The sequence below is a fragment of the Ylistrum balloti genome, unplaced genomic scaffold, assembly GCF_031769215.1.
Source record: "Ylistrum balloti isolate Yb309-2 unplaced genomic scaffold, AGI_CSIRO_Ybal_v1 Utg369950, whole genome shotgun sequence".
Taxonomy (NCBI): Eukaryota; Metazoa; Mollusca; class Bivalvia; order Pectinida; family Pectinidae; genus Ylistrum; species Ylistrum balloti.
In genome coordinates, this window is record NW_026782053.1 from 508,508 (window position 1) to 528,264 (window position 19,757).

Genomic DNA, 19,757 nt, shown 5'->3' on the forward strand with positions numbered 1-19,757 from the left:
AAATCTCGCTCTCACGCGACATACTGTCTGATGGTCCTGTCCCCATATACACCGTGGTCTGTTCTTATGCGGTCTATGGAAACATCTCATTTATATGCACGGTTTTTTCCTCCCTGTATCCGATTCTCATTTACCGGCCACACTCTAGGTTGTCTAACTCAGAACGCGCTCCCTATTCTACTTTGATTACTTTTGTGGACGTCAACAATTACAGACGAAAGAATTCAATTTCTTTTATAAATAAGAAATGAAAACAGAATTCTGTGCGATTTTGCCGGAGCTGTAGACCACACAAATTGTCGAAGTTCTGTAGCTGCATGTGTCTTAGGCATGTGTTGCATGTCTGGTTTAACGCCACCGCGGTACCGCAAACAAACCGGCGAAAGGTTACATAATATCCGTCCATTACATTAAGTCTGTTTATAATTATAGCACAATCAAAGGCATATCAAATCTATTTTTTCTGTTTTACTGAAACGTAATGAATTATTAATTGTGATTAATCCATCGCAAATTTCTTTTTACACTAGTATTTTGTTAACACTTATTGAATGTTTGATTGGTACTTCTGTTAAATTTAATTAAATTCTAAACACTTCAACATTTTTTAACTTCTTAAAAAGTTTCTAATTAGTCTGAAGAACGTTTCACTTCTTTGCGTTTATTTAAAGCTAAGCTTGGTTTTAAAATACTTCTCGTTCTCAATTACCGGAGTACTTCAACATCCGCGAATTGCCTAAATCACGTGGTTTCTAAGCAAGCTGGCGGATTTTAAAAAATCACGGTCGTTCGAAGAGTGCACTGATTAAGAGTGAGTCACATTATCAAATATTGTCACCAGTCATTACTACATAGTGAATACTTAATCTCTTAGCATATTTATTGAACCTAAACTGTTGGGCGTCGTCGTATTGAATTCTGACCAAATAATGCTTCCAATCCGTCTATCGTGATTCAATAACACGTAGAAAGACCTACAAAACTGCTGAGAATGGATCGACCGTAATGGGCTTGACAAGCCAAAATTTGATTGACAGGAAATAAATAAAAACCGCTTTACACAGGCGCGGACAATCGAAAGCGAGGCTGCACAGGAAGTAAAGGCTTGTCACATCCCAGCCGATATCCCGACAAGTGGTGGTAATTTGTGTCCAAACATCGTACTGACACAGATGACAGCCTAACTCTATACTGTGGTCAGGTCCTCTCCACACAATGGCTGTATTGACAAATCGAATTGGCGCTAATGTAATAAAGTACGGCAGTGATAATGTAGACGAAGGAGTTTTTACGTTTTGTATAATAGATAGATCAGCTCGCAACATAGTATAGACTCTCCATCAATTCACTCGCTGAATAGACTGGCCACTGGTCAGTGCCTCTCCTTATTTAGGACAATACGCGAAATTGTTCCTTTAAATAATATCGATACAACCTTGAAATTTACTTATTTTTCTTTCTGTATTTATCGGCTATACGTATGTACACTGCATATTCTTTAGTGGGTCTTTACTGGTATGTATTAAAGTGTATATTCACAAATGCCGTTTATCGATTTATCGGTTATTTGTATTCTGTTACCTGGGCAGGGATTGAATGCGTAATATAAAAATAATCCAACAAGTTTCATTTTCTAGATCTTCCTTGAATACGCTATAGCGGGCATTGGCTAGATCTGTACATTTTCAAGCGGTTCTTGACTAACAATTGTCGATTATCAGTAAAATAGGATGGCAAGTCCATGTTTATGCATTCCGTTTATGTATTTAACGACCAGTTCCGCTAAATAAATATGGCACACAGCACAAGTATACTGTGGAGTTGTGAGCATGTTTAGATAACAGAGACTTCGTTTACGTTTTGATACAATATTTCCTTTTCAAAATGTTTATTTGATTTTTAAATAACACATGTATTTATGATAAAGGTGCAACGTATGAATCGTTCTTATCTCCAAGAGTTACTGCCCTTTGTTTTACTCTAAGCGATCGACCGATAAACTTTAAAGCCGATGGGCGCCGAGAATGCTCATGATTTTTTAAACTTTATAATTGGTTGTTCTCAATTTGATTAAAAATGATTAAGACTGGAACCTAGCGTTTCGATGTTTGGCGCTGATGACTTTGGGCTCTTGCATAAATGAAATTTACGAATACGTTATCAGAACAAAAACATAACTTAACATGTCGTTGTATGCAGCGTCATAAAACTCCTTGTATCAACTAAAAGAATATTTCAAAAAAGATTTAAACATTTAAAATGATTTAACGTTGACTTTGATATAACGCCGCCAATAAACACATTATTTTAATCAGCTTTTTGTTTGTTTGTTTGTTGTTTTTTTTCATATCACAGAGAAATTGATAACTGTAAACAAAACCATACGCAACCTGGCACTGTATAAAACGAAGAGAATTCTACAAGACAACTCCTGACCGCAAAATTCCAGTTTTGATTTTAAGAAAAAAAAGGTGAAAAAAATAAAGCTTTCTTTCTTCAAATTGGAAACTGAATTGACTGATATCAGATGAACATGAAAAGTAACAGTAGGGTGTTGTTCAGCTTTTAGATTAATCTTTTCCTGTGTGAATGAAGGTACGTAATTACTATGTATCACGCTTTGTGCTACCTAAACAAGGCAAATGATACTGTGAATACACGTAGAACATCCCTGTCTATTTTCTCTCTCTAACCTAATGAATGTATTAATCAATAGCGTGTTTGTATTTCTAAAACTGTTCAGACCAATTAGAGAGTAATTAATCATCCGGAAATCCGCATGTCAATTTCTTTATTAGACACGACCTACACCCTATGGCCACACAGCTTAGGTGAACCAGAGCGTTGTCTATATCGACAGTATCTAAAGAGCATAGAGTTCTATTTCTTTTTACACAAAACTTAAGTGACATATTTGTTAAGAACAAAGAATTGCAGTATGACTAGATCGAGATCAGACTCCAATTTCAATCTGCGAGGTTTTGATTTCGGATACAGGATTGATTTACTACATTCTGGTTGTACATTTAAATAATTTTAGTCCGCTTCTGAGACAGGACAAAACATAAAACCCAACACAAGGTATGTGATCCTTAATTACACAGACATAGACACCAGGGGCTAAAATTTCCCTACCATTCTTCTAAAGCGAAGAGAAACGTTTTAATGCTACGACTGTAAATTTCAAATTATTAAAAAAAAATATAACCCTTCCGAGCATATCATGCAAAATAGTATCCAGAAATAATTACTCCGAGCAACATCCGTTTCCGGTTCTTTTCCCAAAGAATGGTAAGTGGTCGTATAAAGGCTCTCTTTACGGAAGCAACAATAACGGATTAAAAGGAGGTAATTGAAAAAAAAAATCGCGTTTCCATAACGATTTCTACAATGGTTTTCATTGGGTACCAATATATTAATGTTCCCTTTTTTAATTCTTATTTACTGTTGCCTTTTAGAAGTTTTCGAAATACATCGCCAACGATCATTTCCTAATTATCATTGGATGAGAAATTGCCAATAAAATCATATACTTGTGACGTAACAGGTCACAACTCGCCCTAATCGGAAACACCAAAATCAAGACAAGTGCCAGACGACATATCCGGAAGTCATCAAAGCGACACTAAAACGCTTGAATCTGTGGGCGAGCTCGTTACTTATTTTCATTCCTGCACGATGCAACACAAAATACTCTAATACAAATGACGCCAACCATTCAGTAGCACGTGCAAGGACAGTAGATGACCAACAATAAATTTCTGGTAAAGAGGATTAAATGAACAATATGCGTAAAATAGAATATTGATTTCGGGTACAGAACTAGGAAAAAGATAACTTATCATGGGTTGTAGAGCAGAGCATATTGTATTCTATAATATATGTCTTCCCAATTGGAAGCCATACACCCACATGTCACTCCTCATTCTCTGTTTGTACGTAATAGTTCTCTTTTTAGACACTGGAACAAACCAACGTCAAAAACACTGACACGCCCCGGTGTCATAGATACCGGGAAAATACGATGTCAAAGATATTATCAGAGCGAACGTCATAGACATCGGAACGAACAAATGTCATAGACATTGGAGGAATTTCATAGACACTGGAACAAAGTGATGTCATAGACATCGGAACAAACAAATGTCATAGACACCGGAACAAAGTGATGTCATAGACATCGGAACAAACCAACGTCATAGACACCGGAACAAAGTGATGTCATAGACACCGGAATGAACAAATGTCATAGACATTGAGGAATGTCATAGACACTGGAACAAAGCGATGTCATAGACATTGAAACAAATCGATGTCATAAACATCGGAACAAATAAATGACATAGACGCTGAATCAAAGTGATGTCATAGACACCAGAACAAAGTGATGTCATAGACACCGGAATGAACAAATGTCATAGACATTGGAACAAAGCGATGTCATAGACACTGGAACAAAAAAATGCCATGAACATTGGAACAAAGCGATGTCATAGACATCAGAACAAAGCGATTTCACCGGTACAGGAACTGACCATTGTCAAGGACACAAGAACAAAATTATCACTGAACTTGTACTGTTGTGTTACCCCAGAAATTGCATTTTCTTAAGCGCACGAAGTCCTTGACACTGATTTTTTTCTGTTGTCGTCGACATTGTACTGACTCAGTTTATTTTCCCGCCATTATGCACATGAACATCAATCACCACTGTGCAGACTTCCATGAAAAAAAGATATGATGGGACCCATATCTTCGTTATGTATTTGATAAATATAATTTCTGATGTTTTCATGGCTGTTCCAAATATTCACGATGGAAACCAGATTACATGTGAATGTATGCGTGACAGAAAGTTGTTCCCGTTCTGGCGGGATGGCTAAACACGACAAAACCACTACATTTAGTGAAATTTATGGTGACAAGCTCCTTTGTGTTAAGTCCTTTACGTGGGTCGCGAGTACATGTCGGTACGTAATTAGTCTACATCATTTCAAATTTGGTAGACATGGAATTCCATTATTCTACCATAGGGGTACTGTCATTATATTGTTATTCTGAAATAGAGATGACGGTATTTCTTGCGCATGTTCCGTTGATGGACCTTGACATGTATTTGACCGGCAGCACACAAATTATTGGATCGTCAATTTTACTGCAACTTCACGTGACACCGCCGTCCCGATGAATGCAGTTGACTTCATCCACTGCCTCATCCAAAAATCTTTTAGAAAACACCTGTTGTAGGAATTGACTGACATTGAAGACATTCTTTGGATTCGAACTCATATTCTCTTAATGGATATGTACGCCAAAAACCTCGTTATCTCAAACTCGTATAACTCGAAGACCCATTTATTTCAAAGTATTTCGTCTGTCCCGACTTAACTTTTTAACTATCTCACTTAATTCGAATACTCGCATAACTCGAGGTTTTCAATGGTTCCGCCTACTTCGAAACAAAGAAATTCCGTTGCGATATCACGATGATAAAGTGCCCTGCTACAGTCAATTGTCCATTTCCCGCCATCATCAACCATCCTTCCCAACAGTCTTTATTGAATGTGTCAATTTCCTAGTGACTGCCATATAACTATGACTGTTAAACTGAAATCCCTTGAGTGCTTAAATCAACAATTTTGATCATTTCTCGTTTCAGCACTATGAAATATTAACAATGAAACCATCACTTTCAAATAGACGGTTAAACATGATTAGCCCTGGCGTCAGCGATCGACCAAGTCAAATTAAGAATAGATATCTCCACATCATCATAAAAAAATATTGTATCTTTTTCAATGGTACATTTTTGTGCAAAGTTGCGTTACCTAACTGAACATTGATCAATTTTCCAGAAACAAATGGTGAGATTTCCGTAATTTATGAAATAATTGCTCAATATTTCATTCAGAACATTAATGACTAATTTTGTTTTGTATTCGTCTACCTACTCAAAACCCTGAAACAATTACTAGATAACGGCGAGATTAGAAATTTGTCTCCGGCAATGTAAACGTTTATGCGAGACTTTTGCTTGCATTTCCGAAAGAGCAGACGATAAACATGTGTTGACTGTTAGTGGTAACGACTGGGCGGGAAAACTCCACCCTGCGCGTGATCCCACTCGACAGCGTCAACCTCTCGAATTAACAGCTACTAAAAGCTTCAAGAACCTTTCGACTCGATATGAACCGGAGCTGTGCGTGGGGTTGTGTTTATATATACAGCTTGCACATGCATGTACGTTTGTTTGCCTTAAATGTAATACTCAGAAGAACGTTGAATGTATCAGAAATTTCGAAACTAACACAAGGATCAAGCTCTCTACATCAGACGCCACACGTTATAATCAGAAAATGTTTTCCCCGCGAGACTAAATCCGTATTTCCGATGGTATTGATGCATTTAGTGGTTATACAGACGAAATATCTTAAGTGGCGTGCTATATTTTTGGTATGATTAAAATGCCTTTCACCGTTTTTTTTCGGCCGAGTGGGCGTGTTCCATGTAGACCTGTTATAGGTTAAATGGTGTATAATTCTAATAGATCGCTAAATTTGAATCTATGTAAAGAATTTGCGTGATAAATGATAAAGACGATAATTTCATGGAATTTTCCAATAATGATATGCACCCCTTAGTTTAGTTTATACTTGCTTCGCGTCCTATTAATAGCCAGGGTCATTTAGGGACGTTCCAGGCTTGGTTGGTGGATGAAAGGACACGTAGCCTGGCCAACGTTGGCCTCACACCGTCGACCCAGAGGTGGAAAGCAAGCGATAAAGACATTCAGGGCCCTTAACCACTTGGCCAATTTTGATTCACAAAAAAGTGTTATTACCTAAATCATTTCGTACTTGTAGCAATCACAAAAATGGATGACTTTTTTCAAATAAATCTATAAATACCCTCCACTGGCTCTGCATTAAAAATTGGTGTAAATAAATAAATAAAAAATAACACAGAGTCAAAGGAAAGAAAGCCTCGATTTATATTCACCAATTTAATTAAGGATATAAATTTGACAATTTCCGGAGTATTCCGCTGATCCAGAAACTAAAGTTATCAGTTATCTTGGCAATACACGTGTCTGCCCCTGATCTGGAAACCGAACTCGCTGGCGCTGCCCTGGTCATGTAGAAAGTAAGTGAAGTCAAACACAAGTTATACAGATAGTAAACGTTGGGGTATCAGACATAGTAATAAAGTTGTTATTTGATCCAATCAGTGCCCACTTACATAATCATCTAGCAGTACATTAAATACGTGTATACACTCTATCTAGCTTTATCTATACAGATCTATTTTGGTTTACGTAACGCACTCATCCAGTGCCTATTTCGTTCTGGTTTGTTTGTATTCATCTCGGCGTACTTTAGGGAAACTCACTTTGTTAGTTTATTTAATAAAAAAAACCCAGCAAAGTACTATTCTTTATCTTCGTGAAGTATGTACACCTTCCCACGGAACTGACCAGCTTTCCTGCCAAATTCAATCGTTGGTGTCAGTTACCGGGGAGAGATCTTTTTATTTTAATTTTTTCAGACAGTTATTGAATTTGTTTTATAAGATATTGACAAAAATGTTAAAATCAAGATAACTTTACGTTGTATATTGTGAAACCACGTGACACAATTATTTTATAACTCTGAACCAACTGGATGAAAACATTAGAGTCATTTTCTTTCGAGATGGACATTTGAATGTGTTGAAGCGAAACGCCTATTTTTCTCAGATACATAGTTGTCTAGCAACATACATACCGATCTATGTATTTTTTATGATTGATATTCTTTAAAGCCTCTTCATGAGTAGGATATCAATCCTGTAATCAGAATTTTTTCTGTATTTTTTTTGAACATTTAAAAAAATTCTAGTTTTCAAAACTCAAAGAATATTTAATAATCTTTCAAATGAAACACACAAGAGAGCGATGAATTTGTGTTAGCTTTAATAACAAATCACAAACGACCATGCTATTCGAATTGTGAGTTCCAATCATAATTGACCCTCCCTTCCTTGGAGTGGTCACTGACAAATCCCCTGCTTGACCCACGTGTTAACGTAAAGTATTAATTTTCGGCAGTGAATCAGTATCAATTAAGCGCTTCTCCTTGAGGCCATGTCTTCTTTTGAACATGACATTGAGCGAGTCCGGGTTTGACGTAGAGAAACTTTCTTCACACAATGAGAATGAGTGATAATGAATATTTTCACAATACCGACCCAAAGTGGGTTAACATCAACGACGACAATATGCAGCATTTCAAATTGTGTGAATAAAACATTCGACCCAATCGAGTATTACCGACATTTTCCCTAAACGTTCCGAAGACCCCGATTGTGCTTGTCCTTGTAAAGTACAAACCGCATCCAGCATATATGGAGTAAATCAATTCGATAACTGACCGGTCGAAGAAATCATTTGGCCGAATAATTTGGTCACGGGGACAGTTGGCTTGTTATAAACGCGAACTTAACACAACGTCTAAACAGCTGCCATTGACACGTGAACAACCAGGTCGCACGCGAATTAATATCATGACTTCCGGTCGAGTGGTTACCAGACTATATCGCATACATCTGACTTTCATGATAATTGTGCAATAAGCATTTCCGGATATTAAATATTTTATGTGATCATACATGTACGTATATTTGGGTGACATAAAAGTACATTCTCAAACCAAACGTTCGCGATATAGGATAACAAACCGTAAAATTATTTTATCCGTTAAAGATACAAACCTTTAACTAATCACGTATTCCATTGTATAAAACATGCAGAATGTTACACGATATCGAATGTTTACTATTAATTGATTATTGATATGCATTTCTGTGAAAGGATATGTGTCTGCGGCATTTGCATATCGATCCATGAGCACGTGAAATTTGTATAGCGATCGTGTCAACGCACGTGCAGTATTTAGTAAGTTCGTTACGCTAATACATTGGTACAGGAAGAAGGTTGAAGGCAAATTCAATGGCTTTATTCAAACTTATTGAAAAATAAATGTTCTCTGATGGATTAAGGATCAATAGCAGAAGAATACGTTAGTGTCGGAACTGCCTTGTTCCGTATTTCTAGTCACAATAACTTTACCACAGGATAAAATCTCAGATTCTGATTGAATCACCATACACAAGTTCCTCCTCAGTTAGCGCCGTTATGTATGCTACACAACGTTAATCCTGGTCGCTGAGAGAAAAAAAAAACACAAGATGACGTTGCCGGGCGCTTTACACGGCAACGCTGTCGAGGGTGTGAAATGGCTCTTGGCGCTTAGATTCCAACATGTAGGATTGTATCTTATTGTAAAATACGTAATAAACATAAGAAGATTGGTAGGGTCTTGGAACCTATTTTGTCTTTTTTTTCCCCACATAATCCTTGAATCGAATTGACATTTTTGGCAGTGATAAAAGGCTATTTGGTCAATCAACTACTTGAGTGAATAAGAATATTCCAATAACCGTCTGCATGCACCATATCAACGCTTATGGCAACCACGCCTCCAGACTTACGTTATTTTCGAATACGATAGAAATATATATAGACATATGTTTCACAAAAAAGGTACAACGGTTTTCCTTCGAATATTTGATAAACTCGATCCAATTTTATAATCTTTCAAGCACACAGTGTTCTCAGTTAGGGATCGATCACAGTTCTTTCATAAACCGACATTACTGTAGGATCGTGTCCTATGGAAGGTACAGTAGTAATTGATACGTCAAGTCAAGGATTGTGCAAACGGTGGCTTATCGCAATCGGGACTAAACATAATAAAGAAGAGAACGAGACATGTTTTATTAAAGTTCTAGGTAAAAATATGGCAATTTAAGAACTATTCCGATTATCTAGGTCAAGGTAAGATATTGCGGCTACCAAGGTCAAGGTACTTCCTTATTTGACTAAGTCCCCTTAATACAGACGTGAAGAAGTGACATGATAGATGAGCTTAATCTTACACTGTATCTTTATATTAGATAGCTCTCATATCAATCTCAGCATTATTCTACCGAGCTGCAAAACGATTATGGTGAAAAAATCGATAGACAGGACGTAAACAAATATCACTACAAACTTATCGATATTGAAACCCCACAAAAGACATTAATCACTCCGTTTTTCAGATCAAGGAACACTACAAAGACAACAAAGATGCTGCTGTTGTGTTTAGTCTTCAATTGAGTGGATCTGTGTGGTCTCTTTGTTCAATCGTTACCAGAGTGTTCGGTATCGAACTCGCCCGTAATATTCTAGCTGACTCATCACTTCCGGTTAGGCCCAACCGTTACGTTGCCGGGTTATGATGACATAATTTGCAAATATCAAGTTATTTCCTTTCAATACCAATGAGATTAATATTCTGGAAACTAAGGATACTATTTCTATTTTTGCATTTAGCAAATAATGGCCTTCGGGTGAGGCACTGAACATTTTTCATTCACGTATCGTCGTGACACTATGATTACGTATGACTGAAAACCTAATTACATGATTAGAAATTACTGAAGTTTGATAAATTGTAGTTCGAATTCAGGACCGATGAAACTATGGTATGTGAACTACGACCACTTGTTTCAGGAATGGTTCATTTATGTACAATAATCGCACGTTCTCAAAGAGGTAACCGCGATATTCTTATTATCATAGTGAACTAGTCACTTACCTTATCAATGCTGTTTCGCATGTTATTATACGTTATTTATTGAAATATTTATTTTCACGGAAATAACGGGAATGATTTTTAATTCAACTGCTTGACAATATACCAGGAATATTCATATAAAATTTATTGAACAAGAAACATACACATAAGAAGTTATTGCCGGCGAATGAACAACTGAAAAGCTGCGAAAAGAAGGTATTCGCGAAAATGAAGTGTTTGAGTGTCATTGATGTAATATTCGTCCAGCTATATTAGACAAAGCTTGCTTCTCAAGATAGCTCTAAAGCAAGTCCTCGTGGTTTTATGATAAATGGATATGAAGTAAGAAAGTAAGAAAATACACGGAGTAAAGTAAGGCATTTGGTAGACGAGAGATTTATGACATTAAGTTTAAGTACAAGAAATGTGAAATTATGAAGATCAGTCGAACTTGGTTATTTCGAAGTCGACAGGTCCGTTGGAAAACTTCGAGTTATCAGAGCATTCGATTTAAGCGAGATTGAAAGTTTGGTGAAAAGTTTGCTCGGGATAGAGGAAATACAAGGAGTTAAACGGTGTTTTCGAGGTTTACGAGTTCGAGATAGGGAGGTTCGACTGTTATATAAACTTTAACTGTTTGTGAATAACACAAAGTGATATGACAAAATTAGAGATCATCACGTGATCATGATAAAGATAGAGATAATTTAGGATGATTTGCGATGATGTGCACGCTGCTGCATATTTGTAATCTTACAAACAGTTGAAGATACTGTTTATCAGAAAATTGAACAAAATAATTGAACTTATATCTAACTGTATATGTTTATAATTTTTGCCTTTCGAAGTCTTTCGTTTAGACTGAGGTATATGTTTAAGATTAAAGTATTTTTACTTATGACATATAACTTTAATCAAATATGTAACCTGAAACATATGCGTGTAAAAATCTACATAATAATATATAGAAGTATATACAAACGCGTGTGATTGACAATGAATATATTTTACTTACATTGAATGATATTATTTGTTAAATTTCACGCCTATTGTCGATGACAAATTATCAACTGATACAGGTCTGTCTGTCTGTCTGTCTGTCCTTATCGGTGTATATAAGGAAACTTACAGCACTACAACCGCATCAAATCAATCGATCCTCATCAAAAGATAATAATGGTGTGTTTGGCAGCTATAAAATATATCGTGATCTCGCTGTATGTAAAAGGGTAGATCGTAAATCAGCATGGCTATTAATAATATACAAAGAACGCTTTTATGGGATTTTTATTGTATGAGAATTCTCGTCTCAACTGTGTACGGTAGAACACCTGGAACTCCAGCATAAGTAAGAACACCTTGAACGCTGATGTCGCCCATGTACCGTAGAACATATGTTCTCTTATGTACAAGGAACGCCCGTAGCTCCAAATTTAAGATTTTACTACACAAAATCTTATTGACTATTTGGGATAATAATCTGGAATTCATATGTTTCCAAGTTGTAGTGGTTTCATAATATTACATGTCTTATGAAAATGGTATTCGCCATCAATTTCGTTAGCATAAAGTGTGCACACTACGTCCTGATGTGGAAAGCCCATCCAGCGTTCTGTTTCTACTGGACGTTTTATATAATAAGGAAGTTATGAGACCTTTTTCACTAAGTTCAATAAACTCTCAAAAAAGAATTTGCATTTGAAGAAGTCAGAAAATTGTCGACAAAAATTATCCTCTAAATCACTGAACAGCTTTTGCATGTATTGATCTTATAGATTTTCCAATGTACGGGAGAGTACAGACACATCTTTTGTACGACAGAACACATGCGCCTCTTTTCTGCATTGTCATAAATACACAGTAGAACACTCGTACAGTTTATATACGGGATAACATCCGTTCCTCCTATGTACGAGATGTACATGTCCGTACAAATACATGTACATGTACGTACACAGCGATCCAACGGTGTTCAGTACCTGGAAGATCGAGGAGTTTGTACCTTGTTTGTGTAGGATAATGTTTAAATGCACATACGGGAAAACATCCTTGTCTCTTTGCTATGTACGGGAAAACACTCGTGTATCTTTGCTAAGTACGGGAAAACACCAGTGTATCTTTGCTATGTGCGGGAAAACATATTTGTCTCTTTGCTATGTACGGTAAAACGCCCATGTCTCTTTGCTATGTACGGGAAAACACTCGTGTCTCTTTGCTATGTACGGTAAAACACCCGTGACTTTGCTATGTACGGGAAAACATCTTTGTCTCTTTGCTATGTACAGGAGAACACCCATGCCTCCTATGTACGGGAGAACACTCGTGCCTTCTATGTACGAGAGGACACTCGTGCTTACTATGTACGGGAGAACACTTGTGCTTACTATTTTCGGGAGAACACTCGTGCTTACTATTCACAGTAAAACAATCGTGCCGCCTATGTATGGGAGAACACTCGTGCCTTCTATGTACGGTAGAACACTCGTGCCTCCTATGTACGGTAGAACAATTGTGCCTTCTATGTACGAGAGAACACTCATGCCTCCTATGTCCGGGAGAACACTTTTTTCAGAACTTTGCCCTCTTCATTTGGAGTATGTGAAGACGTTCACGCTGAATTCTCCCTATTACTGTCCTTCGTAAGTTTTACGAGTGTTACCACCAACTGTCTGTTTAGCATTCGGAAGTACTCGGAAAGCGACTGTTCTTTTACGTGCACATCGTGTTTATACCTAATCCAATATTCATCAAAGTCTCCGCAGCGTTTTCCTTCTACTTTTAATGTACACGACCAAGGACCACAAAAGTCTTTTTCTACTAAACGCTTTCTTCTTTAAAGTGTCTATAATTTATGCGTGTATTCCGGGCCAAGTACCACTAAACGCTTCATTTCGTACAGTATCTGTATGTATTCAGGGCGTACTCGGCCACTATAGGCCACCAAACTCTGCTCGCGGCGCGGGACTCCACATGGTAATTCGCGATCGCCATGAAGGCATCTGTGTGGTATATCGATACAAGAGGCCTGATCGGGAAACAGATGTCTGGATAATCGATCCCTGGGGTGTTACTATGATATTGTATATTAACGTAATCAGGATTCCATCGTAATCGCTAGGGTATGCATGTCCTAATCTTTGCTACAGCACACACGGTGTATAAAGGTTACATTTACAGTATAGAGATCTTAAGCAAATTAGAACCAGCGATCACTTCAATGAGACCGTATTCAGAATAATTGTATTTTTTTTAATCGATGTTTCATTTTTTTTGTCCAATGATGTGTAACTTCCACAATCATGTCTTCAGGAAATGTTCTTGTAAATTCTAAACCTGAGGACGCAGCAGGAAATATCACAAATAGTGAAATTATTTGTGATTTTTTTTCCAGTGGGATGTTAAAAGGAGTTTACGCACGGTTGGATTTATAAGAACGGACAGAACCGAATGAGATCAACATACTAAGTTCTGTCTGACATCAAACAATGAACAGCGACCTTTAAGAAAGGATTAAGGTAAGCACTATTTTCCATTTCAATACGTAACAGTCCATTGTGAATCAGAACGATCATGTTTTTATACTGAATTAGGTTAATGAATACAGCATGAATTGTAGGTCTCGACAAAATCACGTACTCCTATATCAGTTAAGTCATCGTAGAATTGGATAAGTTTATTGATTTTTATCATGCATGCTGTTCTTATGTATATGTATTTGGGAAGCGGGTGAATGTTTTTTTGTGGGGTGGGCGGGGTGGATAGTGATGTTTACAAAACGGATGATCTATCCCCATTTCCTTGCAATACTGACTGAATAGGGTGACAGCCGTAAAGTGGGTGTCTATGGATTGTTCGTGGATTGATTGTGTTTGTGAATTGAAACATTATGAAGATAGTAAGAATATAGCGATGTCGCGTCCGTTCTATTGTCAATAAATTGACTTCGTACTTAAAACTACAATTAACAGATGTTTGATTGTGGCGCTATATCAGAACTTTTTAAAAGCTTAATGTGGTATTAAAATTGTTTATCAATAATTGGAAAATAGCGTTTAGAATTACAGTAGCGATTTGATTATTAAATGGTAACTGTGGGGTGATAGGATAATGATGAACAAGCAATATGACTATCAGCGAGGGGACGAGGTCCTCCTCCTCCCCCTCCTCTCCTCCTTCTATCCCCCTCCCTTTCCTGTCATCCTCCTCCCCTCCTCTCCTCCTCCTTCTATCCCCCTCCCTCTCCTGTCATCCTCCTCCCCTCCTCTCCTCCTCCTTCTAAACCCCTCATCCTCCCCTCCTTCTCATTCCCCTCCTTCTCCCTCATTCTCCTCCTTCTCCCCTCCTCTCCTCCTCCTTCTATCCCCTCCTCTTCTCATCCTTCTCTTTCCCCTCCTTCTTCCTCCTCCTCCCCTCCTCCGCCTCCTTCTATCCCCAACCCCCTTTTGTCATCCTCCTCCTCCTCCCCTCCTTTTCATTCCCCTCCTCCTTCTCTCCTCCCTTTCTTCTCCCCTCCTTCTCCTCCTCTTCCCCTCCTTCCCCTCCTTCTCCCCTCATCCTCCCGTTATCCTCCCCTCCTGCCCTCCTTCTATCCGCCTCCTTCTCTTATCATCCTCCTCATCTTCTCCTCCTCTAATTTTACAGAATATCTGTGTCAATTTCTGAATATACAAAAACTAGATCTACATTTATCATATTTAGAACGAGACAATATTTGTGTCATGTCTTAATACACCTGTATGTCATGCATTGATCTTGACCGTATATATGAGTTATGTCATGTCTAGGTCTTTGAAAACAAAACAATCATAATCATCGCCTCGTCATATCGAAACATGTCGAATTAAGCATTAATCTCTAGAATATATATGCATAATTTCATTTCCGGTTCCGGTTTGTCATACCTGAAGCACAAAACTCCGTTGCGGAAACTTCGACGATAAAGAAACAGTACCGATACCATGGATACGCTATTTTTATATGAATATGAAGCTGACTGGTCATTCATTGACCTCTGACCTCTAGACATTAAAGTCCACAGCAATGGAAGTTAAAACGAGATCGATGACGTCAATGAAATACTCCCATCAAATGCTTAATGTAACTTACAAGGAACTATTAGCTATTCAATCGACTAACATGCTTTGATTTTAAATAGATACTTGAGCACTTAGCTGTTCTCAGTGTACGATACAAAGATGAGAAGTATGTACTTTTACTTCACGTCATTTCTGTTTTCACTCTGTTAAAATCCTGTGCTTTACGTAAAATGCCTTTGCTGATTATATAATCCTTTACGAAATTGATTTAAACTTTATCTTGTTATCGTATGTTGGAGTAGTGTATACATGATATAAAAATGAAAGCATTCAGCAACAAGGATATAGCGCTTACATAACACGTCTTCTTACATACATAGCGCCACGATGGAATACTACAGTGCAAGAAAAAAGGGAAGTGTGCAAGGGTTTAGGCTGGGTTAATTTTTTGGGAACAAACACTGATTTAACCACACGAAGATAAATTTATCGGGGTTGTATATGCTGTAATAGATACACAATCCAAGATTTACACAAGGGAGGTAAATATGATAGTTGTCTTGTCCGACCTTATTACGACATTTGTGGCTAAACCACTCGTAAACTTCTATCTGACGAATCAAAGCAATGTAATACATGTATACAGAAAACAGTATTCATCAGCAAAATTATTTACATTTTCATGATGTGAAATAACCACAATAATATAGGTTACAATAAACGCAATTCACTGTGTGACGTCAGTTTTATGAGTATATACATGGTGACGGGTCGCCGTTAAAATGGCTGTTCCATTTGATGGAACTTCTTGTCGAAAATTAATCATTCATTCCAGTTTAAATCAGTTAAAATCTCACGTGGCCGTTATAGAACATCCTCGATATTCCAGGGGTTATGATCACTTTTGCTCTACGCATCCCTTGAAAAATTCCTTGCAAAATCGAAGGGAAAAGTATAGTAAATTGATTGGTCTAGAGCAGATTTCGAGAGAAAAATACTGACCAATCACAGACTGAAACGTCTCTTTGAATAGTACAACGGAACGACACTCAACTTCAAAGTCATTGGAATATACCGATATGCGACCTCGAGATGCGCTTGACGTACATAAAGGATCAAACTAGTCTTCTCGTCTTATCAGCAGACTAATCAAATCATTTGGTATGTCAAATTCTATTCCACCTTAGTTCCAGGTAGTGCGACTGGAAATATAGAAATGGACGATGATATTGAGGCAAATATCTACCATAGACGATACGGAGACCGACATCCCCACTGTATTCTGACTTACCGCTTTTTACTTAAAAGACGTCAACGACATACTTCAGGCCTTAGAATTTAGTAAAGCTGTAGAAATGATATAATTAGTCACGATGTACTTTAAAACACTGCAAAGTCTGTTGCCTATCCCTTGCATTTTTTTGTACTTCTTTGGAGACTGGGCCCTTTCCCATACAATGGAAACATACACTAGAGATGTCAATTTTCAGGAAGGGCGATGAGAATGATCGCTACAATTATAGCCAAATTGCATTTCTCTGCAGTATTGGAAATATGTTTGAACGACCACTTGTTAAATATTTACATAACGATTTGCTGTAAATACCAGCCAGGATTCCAGTCAGGTCATTATTATTACTATATTTATACAACAGACACAACGCGACCCTGTCACGCCGACTTCTGAATTCATAGTAAATTTTGAGTTATCTATGTACACCATTAATGATTAAAGATACAAAATATTTGATGGACCAATCCATTTTGTTTTAAATTTAAAATTTCTGTGTTATGTATTGTTGAAATATGATGACGTATTATCGTCAATTCACTAACAATTTTTTTCTTTTATCATGAGGGCGTTCATTAACATTGACTTGCTCCAAAAAGACATGCATACATCAGCCAATCAAAAACGTCGTAACAAATTGTTTTAGGAACAGTTGTGGTCGTACAGTTATCATAGCTGACATGCTGTTCTCCTGGGAGGAACAAAAACCATCAGATTTTATCGTCAGAACTGTCAGCGGCGGGGATTGTTTAAACCGTCGATGACGAGTGTGATTAATATGATAATAAGTGACATACGAAAATCTTGTGTAGAAATACTTTCCTGTGCCTATACTGAGCTGAAACAGAGGTATAAATACTGAAATGAGAATTGACATGCGTCATGTTACATGTCTGTCGCATTTCCTGAAATCGAAATAATTGAAGTATATTTGAAATACGACAACGGAAATGTCTATTGCACTGGATACAGGGAATATTGTAGATGACGGTGTCCCTGTCTCATGTTATGTGTTATGAGTATGATTAAAACGAAGCTTGTTTTGTCAAAGTGTAGGTTAGTATGTCGAGAATAGCGCGAAACTTCCGACGGTAACTTAATGGTGGGTTAACAGATCAGAATTTGCGTCAGCCGGTCGTCAATATCCTATGTTTGAAAGAGTTTATTTGCAAATAATGGATTTCGAACCTCGTAATCTCGAATTCATTTAACTCGAAGAGTCTCGTTTAATTCGAAGTACTCCGTCGGTCGCGAACAAATTTTACACTAAACATTCGAACTCGCTTAAATCGAATACTCGAATAATTCGAAGTTTGCCTATGGTCACGCCGACTTCGTGATAATGAGGTTCGAAATTGTTTTGTGTAAAACAATGTCCACTACATATGATGAAGACTCACAAAGAGATTTTTTTTTGTATTTTTCTTGTCGTTAATTAATTTCTGTGAGTTATATGATTCTGCAGCCCTACACATCAATATGTTGTTATTATTTCTACAATAGTGTACATTTGTTCCAGTATTGACCAGATGGTAAAGCCAGTGGATATTTTCATCAGAGATTCATGTATTTTCATTGGTCCTTATCCTCACAGTGCAGTGTTTTTACTGCCGATGGCCCCCGATGTGCGCGAGATATCTGACGCTGAAAACGGCAGGCCATGCTCCCTACGATAGCAATAGTTGATTGGCACCAATTGGAAGCATGCTGGCTAGTATGTATGACTCCGCCTGATTATTTCTGTACTAGCAAAAACATCACGTATATCTTTCTATCACGATCGATTTCCAACAACGAAATTACAGGAGCTGTATTATTCTTTTGTTAGAATGATTTCATCTAATGTATTTGTTAGCAATTGGTGTATGTAAATTCTTTTACTGAGTTGCATATATTTTTAAATTTAATGAAATTTCAAATTTCAACGGTTGTTTTCATAAGGATTGGTGTATATGTCCCCACTGGCGCACTATACTATCCAGATATGTTACAATAGTGTATATTATAGTGTACGTCCCGCTACATCACATATTCTATCTTCAGGTGTTGATGACGGTTGTAACGTTCCGAAAGGACGTTCACAATCTTATAGTAAATCACTTACTCGAAATATTTCAAGCTTTATTGTTTCGAATTCGATAATGAAATTTCTTTCAAAAACACAAATTCTTTCATTTGCTTTGCGGAATCGATCAATGATTTTGTTTGTTTTTCTTTTTGCCAAAATACCCTAGAAATATGGTATTTGTTTTTTCCAAAATGTTTACAAATAATGTAAAATTTGTGTTTTCACGACGATAGCAAAGCAAACATTGACCGCATCGCGCGAATGGAGGCAAACATTGACTGGATCGCGCGACTATGTCAGTAACAGAAAACAGCAAGTTTGTGTAGGAAATAGTAAGTCTTCCGTTAAATCTACAAGTTCAGGTGTTCCACAAGGTTCAGTATTAGGCCCCTTACTCTTTATTTTGTATATAAATGATATAGCTGATAACCTTGAAAGTCTTTCTAAACTGTTTGCCGATGATACTTCATTATTATGTTCCGGTACTTCCCTTTTGGACATTGAAACCAAAATTAATAACGACCTAGCTAAAATTCAACATTGGGCAGAAAAGTGGCTTGTAAAATTTAATCCCCTAAAAACGGAAGCCTTACCTATTTCAAACATAGAGCATGATCATGTCATAGATATTAAATTTAATAATGTGAGTGTCGATTTTGTTGAACATCATAAACATCTAGGTGTAACTTTAGATGAGAATTGTA